Source organism: Ciconia boyciana, chromosome 25, assembly GCF_034638445.1.
Source record: "Ciconia boyciana chromosome 25, ASM3463844v1, whole genome shotgun sequence".
Classification (NCBI taxonomy): Eukaryota; Metazoa; Chordata; class Aves; order Ciconiiformes; family Ciconiidae; genus Ciconia; species Ciconia boyciana.
In genome coordinates this window covers 3,250,534-3,263,591 of record NC_132958.1, presented here as the reverse complement: position 1 = coordinate 3,263,591, position 13,058 = coordinate 3,250,534, and positions in this window count along the sequence as shown.

Genomic DNA, 13,058 nt, shown 5'->3' with positions numbered 1-13,058 from the left:
GTGCGTGCCTTTTCCCCAGTGGGGTTGTCTGAGGAAGGGAGGAAGAAATGCAATCTTGTGGTCTGCAAGGCAATAGCATGGTAGTAAAAGCTCTTTCGGGCACATTGTGTGCGTGAGGGACCAGCACTCAGTATCTGTTTTTCAATTTAAAAAAAAAAAAAAAAAAATCTCATCAGCTCTATTTGTGTAGTCCTTCCATAAATAAATAGGAACCCTTGCTTGCTAGCATACGGTCCCTTGAGCAAGGGTACAAATGATTAGCACCCCAGTTTGTTTTTTTCTAAAATTATATGCAATGAAAGTTCTGAAGAATTCAATAGGAAAAAAAAAAAGCCTTTTCCTCATAATATTCTCATAAAGCTCTATGCCCATTTTTCTTTTGAAAAAAATCATTAGCCCTATACTTTAGACAGCAAAATTTAACATAGTGAAATGTTTGCCATAGAAGGGAAATAGTCTGGAATACGGATGGTAAATATTCATGGAAAGTTGCTAGCCATGAAATATTTGGCGGAAAATATACAGTGAGCATTAATAAATTTATACCCAAGGAATACAAATCAAGGGAAGTAATAAGTATTTTTGCAGTCTAGCTGGAAGTATTTCATGGTACAGACACACAGATCTTTCTCTCTGTGTCTTGTTACCAGAGAAGAATTATTCCATGTCTACAAATATCTGGCGATACCCGGCCAGCAAGGGCAGCAGTACGGCAAAGGTACTACAATACAGTCACTCTGAAGAGTTGTAACATCACTGCGCATGGGAAAATTATGTTTCCAGTCTAACGACTGCTGTAATGAATCATGGCTAGTGCCGCACCAGAGATTTCCAGCCCCAAGAGCATCCCCATCTGCCATCTGAGCCAGAGGGAAGGCTCGTCTGCCTTGATCCTTCCGTAGACGGAATCCTCAGGGGACCGCTCTTAGGGAACGCGGCACAACCAGCACTGCCAGAAGGGCACGAACCGATGAGTACTCGCAATCACGCAAGCTCATTTTACTAGTTCCCTCCTCACAGCTGTTGGTTACTACCTCCTCCCTGACATTTCATACCCTCTACAGAACTCCTCTTCATTTTTATTATTCTGGCTCTGATCATCTTTGTTGCTGGATTTCAATGCACAAAAAATTTAAAAATTTTAGCCATATCAGCCTAATTACACTGCCAGGTAGATGGAGCATCCCTCATTTGTCAGGGTGTGAAAAAAATTAGGCCACATATTTCCCAGTCCCCACAAGCTTCTACAGAACAAGGTTTTTCCATAGATAAAAATGCATAAAATAACTGCATAGTAGCTCTGATGTCTAGTCCTCAGAGCTTAAAACTTTGTGTCTTAAAAAAAATATCTATTTTTGTATCTGTCTTTCAGAACATGTTCTTTGCATTACATATAAATGCTATCCATTAACACTAATTATGCTTCAAGCCCATTATCACTTAGACATCCATTATCATCCAGAACATCCTCCACACCTCTCTTCTCGCCGTCTCCTGATTCACAGATGTCTTTAAGATGTGCAGCAGCACCACTCAGCTGTTCAGTTCAGGCGTTTTTCACATTTTCTTAAGGATAAAATGTATAAAATCCCCTCCTGTCATCAGGAATTTAAGAATATGCCCCCCCAGCACACCTCTGCACGTAGCTGCCTTTCTTCTGAGATCAGCATTTCCCTGTGACTTCCATGTTCACAAACTGCACATCACGGATTTCCCAGTTTCTGTCTAGTTTTCTGAAGGTGGAACATAAAAAAAGCCTCGAAAGCAGTCTAGTGGAGAGCACACTGATGAAACGAATACTTGGACATGTTTAATTCATCAAGCAGTAGCTGAAATTTTTGGAAGGAGAAGCTCCAGCACAGATTGTCTTGCTGACTCATGTGAGTCTGGCTTAAGAGCATTTCAGGCTTATACCCGCAGAGACACGAACGGCAGAGGGAGAGGAGTGACCATGTATCCGTCCGTAGGGACAGCAACACTCAAAGCTATAGAAAGGAATCAAGTGGGTTTCTTGCTTTTGGGGGTGTCCCTTGACCTGAACCTTAGTAAAAAGTCTTTTGGTTTTTTTTCTCCCCCTCTACACATAAAACCTAGTTATTTTCGATGTTAAATATAAATTGCCTTAAAATGGCTTGATATAAAGAGGTGTCCTCAGGTAGGGGGAGTAGGGAACTCAAACCCTCCCAGAAAGCGAGCTCCTCTGATGTGTCACACGTGGGGACATAAAAATCCTGTCTCTCAGCTGAACCTGTTGGGCAAAGCCTCAGGTCAAGCCTGAAGCCCATCCATCCTGCCAACTACTGCAGGACGCCGTCCTCCCGCCAGAATGCATTTCTACTTCATTAACTTCTCTCGTTCTTGGTTTTATGCAGAACGATCCTTTCGCCAGCACATTTTAATCCTGCTTTTCAACCAGCCATGTTAAGCACCCAATTTGCTCCAAAATCACCCAGCCTGAACAAAAGGCAATAAACCCTTCCAGGCCGCTCCGTTGAGGTAGCACAATTACCTGTAGCAAATGGAAATGACTCTGCAAGAGAAAATTGCTCTGAAAAGGGAACTATGTTGGGAAAAACTAATAAAGGTGGAAAAAACAGAAATGAGCCCCCAGCTTCTGAAGAACAGGAGGGAACAAGCAAAGCCCAAGGGCAAGCATGGCGAACAGCAGGATCCCTATCCAGTGTTCAGGCCATGGGTGCTGGCTACTGGTTGGACTTGGTCAAGTCACTTATCCTCTGAGATGTCCATCCAGTGCATGAGTTTTTGGATGTGCAGCTAAGGGAAATGTCCCATCTGCGAAATCACACTGGCTTGTAAGGGGGCTTTACTAGCAACTGTGCCATTTAAATATCCTAAAGTACAGATTAAAAAAATGAACACAGTATGCAGAGGGAGAAACGTGCTGCTCTGCTGTGTAACAGAAGGAAGGAGAAAGCAAGGCAATTCTTTTTAAAACTTCCCAAGACCAAGGTACAGTGTCGTCACCACTGTTTTGCTGAAGGGACTGGCAGTCTCTCACGCACCACAGGAGAGCAGTGATTTGCCGTGTAAAACAGAGAGGCTCCGGATGCGGGGTGCGATGGTAAAGCTGGCACTGGCTCCCTTGGAACCAGAGCTCACCCAGCATGGGGGGTTGTTACCAACCCCGCTTCATTTGTCACTGCTGATCTCACACACATTATTTATGTAGAAAGAAAATTTTTAAAAAACACGTAAGTTTTTTCCTTGACCTCTGGAACCTATTGATTGCTGCTCCGTAAAAGAAATTAGGCTCCATTTATACTTACAGAATATCCCTCTGCTACTGCAGAACCGCATTTGAAGGTTATATGGAGCCCCTACACATACAGAGCTATCACACATAGCTGCTCCAAATGAACCTGCCTCCACTCCTTTTCATACTGCTTTCCAAACATCTTCATCCTAATTAAAAGACATTTTTCACTAGTACACAAGGATGTTAAAAACTGCAAATGAATCTGGCACGTGGAACGTTTCCTTTCTATGTTTAAAGGAGGTAATGCAGTTCCTGTGGGTGAAAAACAACAATTTGAAAAGAATCCAACCCTTTCTGCAGAAGGAAAGAAAAAAAAAGTGGTTCTTGGCACTGATACTTTAACGCCAAGAGTGGCTATTCCCAGCCTTAGTCTCCAATGTCTGTATCAATAAATGCGGGATCTCTCAGCACGATTCCTGGTCGAAGGCAGCGGTGGTTATCTCTGCAGGGCTGGCAGTCCCAACACCCACCAGCCATCACCTTTTTCTCTTTTATTAATGGCAAAAGGTATGGGATTAAGGAAAGCACCGGGAACTGTCAGGAAAGAGGATGGGGATTCCTCCAGACAATAAATAAATATTATTAATCTATTTCTATAAACAGGATTCAGTGCAAAAAAGAAGTTGTACAAGCGTGTTGATCACAAACTGGGAACGGAAGGCAGCAGACACACACTTCGAGTGTGAAACCAATCAACCTGACCAACGCAAAATGCTAATAAGGCTTCTTTTGGAAAAGGCAAAATGCTTTGGCGTTAATCCCAGAATTATTTCTCCTTGTGACCAGCCTGTATCAGTACAAAGCATCAGAGAAGCCAGGCGACTGATGAGAATCATTAGCTTTTCATGATAGCCTTTCATCTTGACAGAAAATTTCATGTTGCATCTTTTGATTTAATGACCTGTTCGAACAATTACCTGAAACAATTAAAATCAGGGACTAGAAGGACTGTTTTTGGCTTATGATGGAAATGCACTAAAAACTCAATCCAACAAATTTGTTCATCCCCCTCTTACAAAAGTTTCCCAAACCACTAAACTCACGGCGAGAACTTTCTTTTAATATTGCTATAATTAGGGTTAGCAAAGAGGTGGAGAACATTAAGATCTAATAAATGCACCACACAGGAGTAAACAAATTACTTTGCTGGATGCCGCGCGGTGGAGTTCTTAACTCAGCAGCCTCAGGGGCAGCGATGCACTGCTGGGAATGCAGAATAACAGAGCAGCAATTTCTTGGGGCCAGCTCGAAGCTATACTGAATCTGTACTTTAAGTATAGATTTTCCATACCGTATTTTTTCTGTGTAAAGTAATGAGATGTTTGCTCATCCCTACTTCTGCTGGAAGCAGGGGGGATGATGTAATAATGTTACCAAAATATTCCGGAGAAAAACCTTGCTTTTTTAAATACCAACTTTATTTTACACAGCCAATGGATCCTTAGCAATCACTTTTGTTCTAAGCTGAGAAGCATTGGGAACAGCAGTCTATGTTCATAACTGCGTTCCTGTGGTTCCACAAGCAAGTTATGCAAAAGGCAGCACCTCTGATGCATAATCCAGTCAGTGTAAGGGAGCAATATTGGAGAGATGACAGAGAAGTGACATTTCTTCCAAAGGAAAATTGCTAGGGTTGTGAATGTGTCTAATAAATCCAATAATATTTTAAACATTTTCTTTTTTTTCATATTGCATGTAGCAGCCCTAGCTGAACGGCGTAGTGACGTACGCCTTTCCAGCGCGTGTAGCAGTCAGACCATGTGGTTGCTTTTCTCTGAGACAACTCAGTGCCCGGAGAAAGGTCAGGTAAGCGAGCAGAGGAGAACCAGAAGGGCATTCCCCCTGCGCCATCACTCTGGGCAGGGACGTCCTAATGAAGCCAGCAGGAGCTCTGCATACGAAATGATGGCAGGTTACAGCCCATAAAATTCTGTTTTAATAACACCACGCTAAGTTATCCTTGGTTTATTGAAAGGCATTTAATCACTAGAATGGACACCAGCATGGCAGCCAGTTCTGCAAACCCTACTCAGAAAGAGTAAAATTGACTTCGTTGCAGGGGCTTGAGATGAGACCGAGCTACGACTTAAAGCAGAGTTTCATACATGAGTTGTTCTCATTACTGAGAGATGATAAAAAACACCTCCCTTTTATCTGGTAATTCTCATCAGTGGATCTCAAATGCATCGCAACGAAGATGGTTTCATTAGTTTCATTATCTCCGTATTCATTAGGCAGGAACAGAAGCACAGCAAGATGAAATGCCGCAGCCACGGTTCCCCAGTGAACAAGTGGCAGAGGTGCAAAGAGGGGCCGTATTCGGAGACCGTGCAAACCATGCTACCTCATGGACTAAAGATTTTATTAACAAGAGCTACAGTTATTGCAATAAGAGCTGCTCACAGAAGAAGTTCAAAGTCCCACAGAAGAACAAGCAGGCTCAGTTACTTTGCACCACGCACATAAAAAATACGCTACAGATTGCATTTGTGTTATACAAATAACGCTCATACCACAAATGGCAGGAAGTGCACAATTAAGCCAAATTACAGCCCACGGTGGGCGCTGGAATTGAGCGGCTACAGTGTGCAGGTACCACTTCTCCCTAGCAGACGAAATACGTGGAAGATGAGACTAATCTGTGCACGCACAGCTAGACAGGGTTTTCTTTCAGCTTCAGCAGCAGCTGATGGGGAAGGGTGGCTCTGGGTGCCGGTGCAGTGCTGCAAGCCATAAAACTGGCCATAATTTGCTGTACCTGCCAGGGCAGACCTTGCCCTGGGCTGGTGCCTCCAGCGTTTATCTGTGGGGCTCGGGTAGGCTCCCCACATCCCCCACACACCCCACGGCACGATTGCGCTCGGAGTTAGTGAGTCAGGGCCCCACGCATGTGCAGCAAACAGGCACTCAGTCTTCCCAGTGCCGAATGAGTAATGAGTGGGAGTGTAGAGCAAGTGGCGGCATTAGGGAGTGTGATCTGATGGGGAGAAAAGGGCTGTAGCAGAAAAAAAATAGGGAAGCAAGTTGGGGAAGGTAAACTATGTGGTGTGTCCAGGGTAAGGTCCTCATCCAAACCTGGCTTAAAAAGGAAAGTTATTTTCCTTTCCTTCTCATTAGGGGGCTAACGAGGGCATGCCTTCTCCCTCCGTATCTTTGACTCGTGAGGCTCCCGCGCTCCTGGAAGAAGCTGCCTGGGCAGGAGGCTGCTCTCATTTGCACCGGTGCCACTGACGTTAGCAGCCAGCCCCTGGGAGTTTGTTCTCTTTCCACTGCGGTTCTGCAGCGTGTCACTCCTGGCAAGGGCATAAGTTTACTCCTGACTTTCCCTGGGATGAGCAGGAAGAGTCTATTCTGATTCTCAGTGCCAAAGTCAGGCCCATTTGTGACTGCTCATTTGCAGGGTGTGATCTATCACATCCCTTCCTGAAGCATATGCTATCGCTTGCTCTGGGATATTATATTAAGGCCTCTAACAAAATAGTGCGTAAAGATTGTGTTTCCCAAATGACAGTGGTAGCAGAATAGATAATTTCGTTTAGAAAAAGCTTTTGAACAGGAGGGAAAGCTAGTTAAGGAGACTGATTTATGGCAGTGAAAGAGCTGTCAGAGCAGAGGTAAGTTTGTTGATGGAAAGGATCATTAAAATCCCAGTGAAATCTCGCTAGCTGCCCAAGTCTGACCTTAGGGAAACTCCCACTGAGTTGCATTCGAAGGAAAAGCTGTGTAAGGCTGCCCGGCCCGTGCCTGCTGGCTGGCTGACTTGGGCGATCAATACCACGCTGAGGACAAACCAGGCAGCTGGTGACCCAGGGAGAGCCGTGGATGAGGAAAGGTGAGAAATGTTATCACAGTCAGGCTGGATGGAGTTTTCTATAAGCTGGGATCACAGCGTGATCCCTGTTTCCTATTATGCAATTATAACTATCGGACACACCTAAAATAGTAGGACATGATTGTACTTTATGGGGCACTAAGAGGGAACAGCAGCATCTACAGAATGGATGTTGTTTCTGCCATTGATAGGAGAGGACATTGCAGTGAAATAGGAAAAAAAATCAGTAGAAAAAAAAATCAGTGTGAGTCACTGGAACAAGTTTGTTGCAATCTTGACTGCTGGCATAATGACGGAGAGGTCACTGCAAGGCAGCGACACAGGGGAAATGGAGGCATTGATGTAGAGGGAGCAGGCTATGGCATATCAGAAGAAATGAGATTATCAGATAAAGCTTCCTCTCGTTCTCCACAAACATTGAATAATTCCCATTGGCTATTTAAGAAAATCAGGTTAAGAGATCAGTGGTGGAGTGGTGGAGTTTTGTTTGCTTTATTTTTTAATTCCAAAACTTACAGACTTTACGTTTGACAACATTTCAGACATCACCTGCACTGCCAAGGCAAGGAGCATTTCAAATGATGATGCAAAATATTCTGACCTTGAAATTTACAGGTGATAACTTTTAAATTCTCTTCTCAAAGGGTTTTCTAGACACATTTAGTTGACATGGAGTCAGCTGATGAGAGACAATGCTAATCTGAAGCTTGGAAATTTAAAAAAAAAAAAAAGCAATGCCACCCAGCAATTCCACCAAGTTTGCATGTCATGGTCTTGCAGCATCACTGTGACCACAGCATTACTGAAGGTCACTTGAATTTCTGTACCTTGATGCCTTTTCTATCCCTGTAGGTCCTTCTCACACTCACCTTTGATGGGGGGAAGAAAGAAAGAAGTCTGAGCAGCGAACATGCTGATAGAGGATCAGCTAGGCAAATATTTACAAAGCAGAAGTGTTGGAGTCTCAAAGCAATGAAATGCCTACAGGACTCCAATGAATGTATTTGTTTCAAGGAATATAGAATTACATTTTCTACTGGCAAATTTAGAAAAACTCATTTTTTATGACCTTTTCTTCCATTCCAAATGGAAAACAAGCTCCTGTCTTATCACGAAGTTAGAGAGTCACTGATATAATCAAATGTACAGCTGTCTAGATCAGTCATTGATTTAAAAAAAAAAAAGCACACTAAAAATGTCTTTTGTTCTTTCCATTTTTAAATCACATTACGGAATCATTTCAGGACTGCCACAGGCAGCTCCCTGTAAACATCTCTTTTCTACTTTATCCCTTCAGGAGGGATGGCCTTCCTAGCCTGTCCTGTGTGCGTGTTCTGTGCACTCCAGCTTTACTTGGTATAGTCTGACACCATTGCTTTTAAACTTGTTTAAAAACTTCTGAATTTTACTCCAGCTGAAGACCTTGAGACAAAAGGAAGACTTACAGCTCCTGCTTAATCAAGACGTCAAAGGAGCTATATTTTTTTTTTTTACAATAAAATGAGTTTGCAAAATGTATTACTAAAACTATTGATTTTTCTGCTGTGAGTGTCTGCATGATTCGATTTGATTTGTATTTATTGCTTCCCTCCTAACAGCTTATAGTTATTCCTACTAAGAATATTCTTCAGATGTTATAAGACTGGAGAAATTGAACTGACGTTCCAGCCAAAAAGCAGCTCACGTTTCTGTATGTAGCTTTAAAAACATAAGGACTATCTTACAAAGCAAGCCCATCGCCGTAATTCCTCATCCAATTCAAGCAGAGATCATGAGCTGGATACACAGAGTTCCCATTTCTGTCACAAAGCCCAAAGGGCAATCGTCTCAGACCACGGGCAGTTTCAAGAGCTGATGCAGTAAAACACAGATTCTGTTGTTGCGTTTTATGCCTGCGTATAAGAGAGTTACTCCAGTTGCTACAAAGAGCGATCTGTATTTAACGAAGGCCCTCGTGCAATTTTACATTTGCAGTTTAACGTGTTGTTCTCATCCAGCAATATCTGATAAGCTGTTGGAAGGACGTTTGTATCTCGCATTTGTTTAGGAAAAAAGCTGAAGCAGTTCATAGCAAGGAGTCCTAAGAGATGAAATGCCACCACGCCATCGCAATTCAAAGAAAAGCAGAATGACTAGATTGCCCAGGCTCCTTTGAGCTCCTTGGCTAAACTGATAATTCATATCACGAAATTCTCAGATTTTTCACCCATAAAGCCTTCACACGAGGTAAGTCCTCCAAGCAGGACTACTTTAATATTCCCCTCTTTCTTAAATTTTCTGTAAAACATTCTTACCTGAAAAATTTCTTCAGCTCTGTTCAACATTTACAGTAGAGGTCTACATCAGAAAAATAAACTACCTTTACATACAGCATCTAAATAATAACCGATCCCTCAGAGATCTCAGTAGCCTTCTGCAAGGTAGACTCTTCCTTTAGCACTAATTAAAAAGAAAAAGAAGGAGTCATTGCAGTTATGTAGAGCTGTCACTGAGCTACAGCCTTTCATTGGCTTTCTCTACGCAAATCAATTAAACATCCAGCATGAGAGCAATTAACCTAGATACCAATTAGACTAGCAGGGGGAACGTTTCCTTGTATCAGGCCTTTTATTTTAGAAATAAGAATCATCCATATTTAAGTGCACTTTTTTGCCTCAGTTAAAAAAAAGTCAATAAAAGAAAGAAAAGGCAGGTGTCACAGGGAAGAGGCAGGATGCAGCTGTTGCTTTGTGAGTAATAAGTACTAAAGTAAAGCTGAGTGGAAAAGCAGAGTGACCGTAAACAGAGGTGATAAATGCAAATGTATATGGGGGAGCCAAGCCCACAAACAAATTAGTGACAGCTGCCATATATCCTCTAGTAACTGCCTGCAGAGTTAGGTCCATGCATTTATAAGCATAAATCCTCGTAGCTTATAGGGTTTATTCCCAACTAGGACAAATGTAGGCATCTCTCTGAAATTAGTGGAGCAACACTGATTTATATTTGCTTTCAGTTTGCCCAAGAGCTCCCCACCTCTGAGCCTAGATGCTACACAGCACTCTCAGCCCATTTACACCATCAGCAGGTTTGCTGTGTTAAAATCCACTGAGTTTCAGGTTATGTGTCAGGCCCAGGATATTCTGAGCGAGCTAGTCCAGAGAGGAGGTATTTTAAAAACTGATCCTAACCATAGGTGAGGTTTGCACCTCAACCTTGCCGTTAAAACAGCAGGCAGGCTTTCTTGGCAAGACCTCCCCGTCTGTGTGCTGCCACTGTATTGAAAAATGGGACTTCTCTCCCAATAATGCCTCTAACTGCTAGCGTGACGTATGTGTTGTGATAACCGATGTCAAAGTTAGGCGTTGCTGTGGCTAACTTTCTCTGATTTCCAGCCTGCAGTAATTTTTCTCCATTTTTCCTTGGAAGCAGCACTCTAGAAATAGCTTTGCCCTATGGCAGCGTTGTCATACGGTATGTACGACTCCAGGAAAAGTGGCCATAAAAGGAAGCATTGTGGCCACTTTTCAAAGTTACATTTTTAGAAAGAGAGGGCTAGGAAAAAACCTCTCAAAACGAGGTAGGAAGAGCTATTTTTGATCACTTTATCACTAAAAGACTGCTATCCTGACCTGTGCTATTTTCTGGATGGCAACTTTTGGGATAGTTCAGTTTGAAACATCCGACAGTACACGCAGGAAAAATGACCAGCGAGCCATAAAACCAAGCAGAGCATAGAAGCATCAAGGGAACAAAGCCATGTTACTTCCTTTGCTTTTCATCTAAGCCACTTAAATTGGAATTTTTCTTTGCCTGGGCTGTGGCTCAGAGCTGATCCTTTGCTGTGCCTGGTCTATTATGTGCCTGAATCAGACAGTTCTGCGAAAGGCAGAACTGAGTGATTCAATACCTTGATTCCAAGAGAAACCAGAAAATCTGAAATCAACCATTTCCTAACCATCGATAGAGAACATCAGTACATGATCCCATCTCACTCCTCACATCCTGCTAATCCAGTAATTCAAAGTGATGACCACAGACCACAGGTTACTGCAGACTGCGTTTCCCCAGCAGCATACAGTTCCTGTTAGAGTTTCTAGAAGATGTCACATGTGAAATTCAGTATGTAGTTCGGCATTGGATCAAGAAACTCTGATTTGAATTTTAACCGAACAGGCAAGGCAACTTAAGCTAATGGACCTCAGTTGTGGTGTCCAGACCCGATGCTATTCCGACCCCAGGCACGTACCTCTAAACGTACAGGAATACCCTGACTCACCCATCGTGTACCCCCCATCAACTCCAGTTCTCTCTGACAAATTGATTTGCAACAACCCACTGAAACTAGTTTTAAAACATGTAAACTCTGCCAGTGTATATCTGTTATGAACCCTTTTTTCAATCCAGGGATAAATTAGTACTTTCAGTCTCATCCAAGGCGGTGTTGGGTATTCACTGCGGCTGAATATCCGTCTGAAGCATCGGGACGCTCTCCGCACTCGTGTATGTCACACCGGGATCCAGGCATAGAATCACAGAATCACAGTCCTCCCAGTCAGCACATGAGTTGTCACAGCCTGGATAAAGCTGGCTGTGGTGAAACGGTACTACTGTGGTTCAAAGGCAGTCATATTAACAGAAAGGCACTAAGCGTCATTATGATTGAAGCCCTTAGAGCGGTCCTACAGCTGCTACATTTTTTCAGTATTTTCTGATAGGCGGGCAGAGGATCTAACTCCAATACTCGACCCAAACCCATTTACATCACTCTGGCATTATAGCAGAGCTATAGCATCGAAGGTGCATCTCTGCTCAACTGACGATATAAAAGAACAGTACCAGAAAGGAAACCGAGGCTTAGCATCCTCCTCCAAGTTCATTCCTTTCCTTGAGTAGGTGCGAGTTTGCCTCTGACTCTGTTTCATTAACCTTCACCTCCAAACTCTTTCTGCCTAAAAAAAGCTGTTCTAGGCAGTCTTATTTCTGCTTTGTCAGGTTTGGGCTTCTCTGATGGAGGAATCTACAAAGCAATGCTCTGGTAGGAACCGAGTTTTCCAATATCTGTCTAATGTACACGGCCATCGCTTCAGCAATGTTGTCATTAAGAAGGGTCACAGTTCGTTTGTGTGCTGAATCTGCTTTTCACATAGCAAGTTCATCGCACATCTATAGTGAATTGCTCAAAGAGCAATTTAATGAAGCAGTGGAACTGACTTCAACATCCAGTTCAAATAGCATGGACAGGGGTTTTGCTGGCCAAGGACTCAATATGTTGCTTGAATATATTTGTGGAAAATCAGAGACATGAATAACTGTCGTGGAGATGGAGGCACAAAACCTCCCTTTCCCTCTTACCCAAGTGAATGCCATTATCCCATATAATGCCCAAGAAAGCTGCAGTAATTTATAGCGGGATCTGAAACTTTTCTTGAATATCTTTCTATTATTAATCGTAAGACTCTAGGCTAGTCCTTCACTGGAGTAATTCAGCATTGCTGGTCCTTTGTGAATTCACACAAGCTAAAGAATTGGCCCTTTGAAGCAAGGCAGGAGGTGGCCATGAAAGAGAACGTTGCATTACAGACGTTATAAAATCAGTGTGCAATGCAGTGTTTTAAAAATGCAAGGAAAACACCGCCGAAAAATGTAGGCGGTACGGTAAATGTTTAGCTTTTTGAAGTTATTAAATGACTGAAGTGCGCTTGTAGCTGTGAAATCATTCTTGGTATTGACACTGAAGGAAACTGAGGTCTGTACGTTTATCTTGCAGCAAATAAATCAGGGAAAGCGAATAGCAGCAATGAGCTCAGGGATGATCTGTAGCTATTTGCAAGAAATTTTCATTCACTGGTAAACTGAATGCAAATGCTGCTTTAGGACTGTGCTTTCAGAAATTTATTATCTTCAAATGCAACACAAAGCATTTCTGCATGAAGAAAATAATGCAACTGTCTGGAAATGTTTGATTTA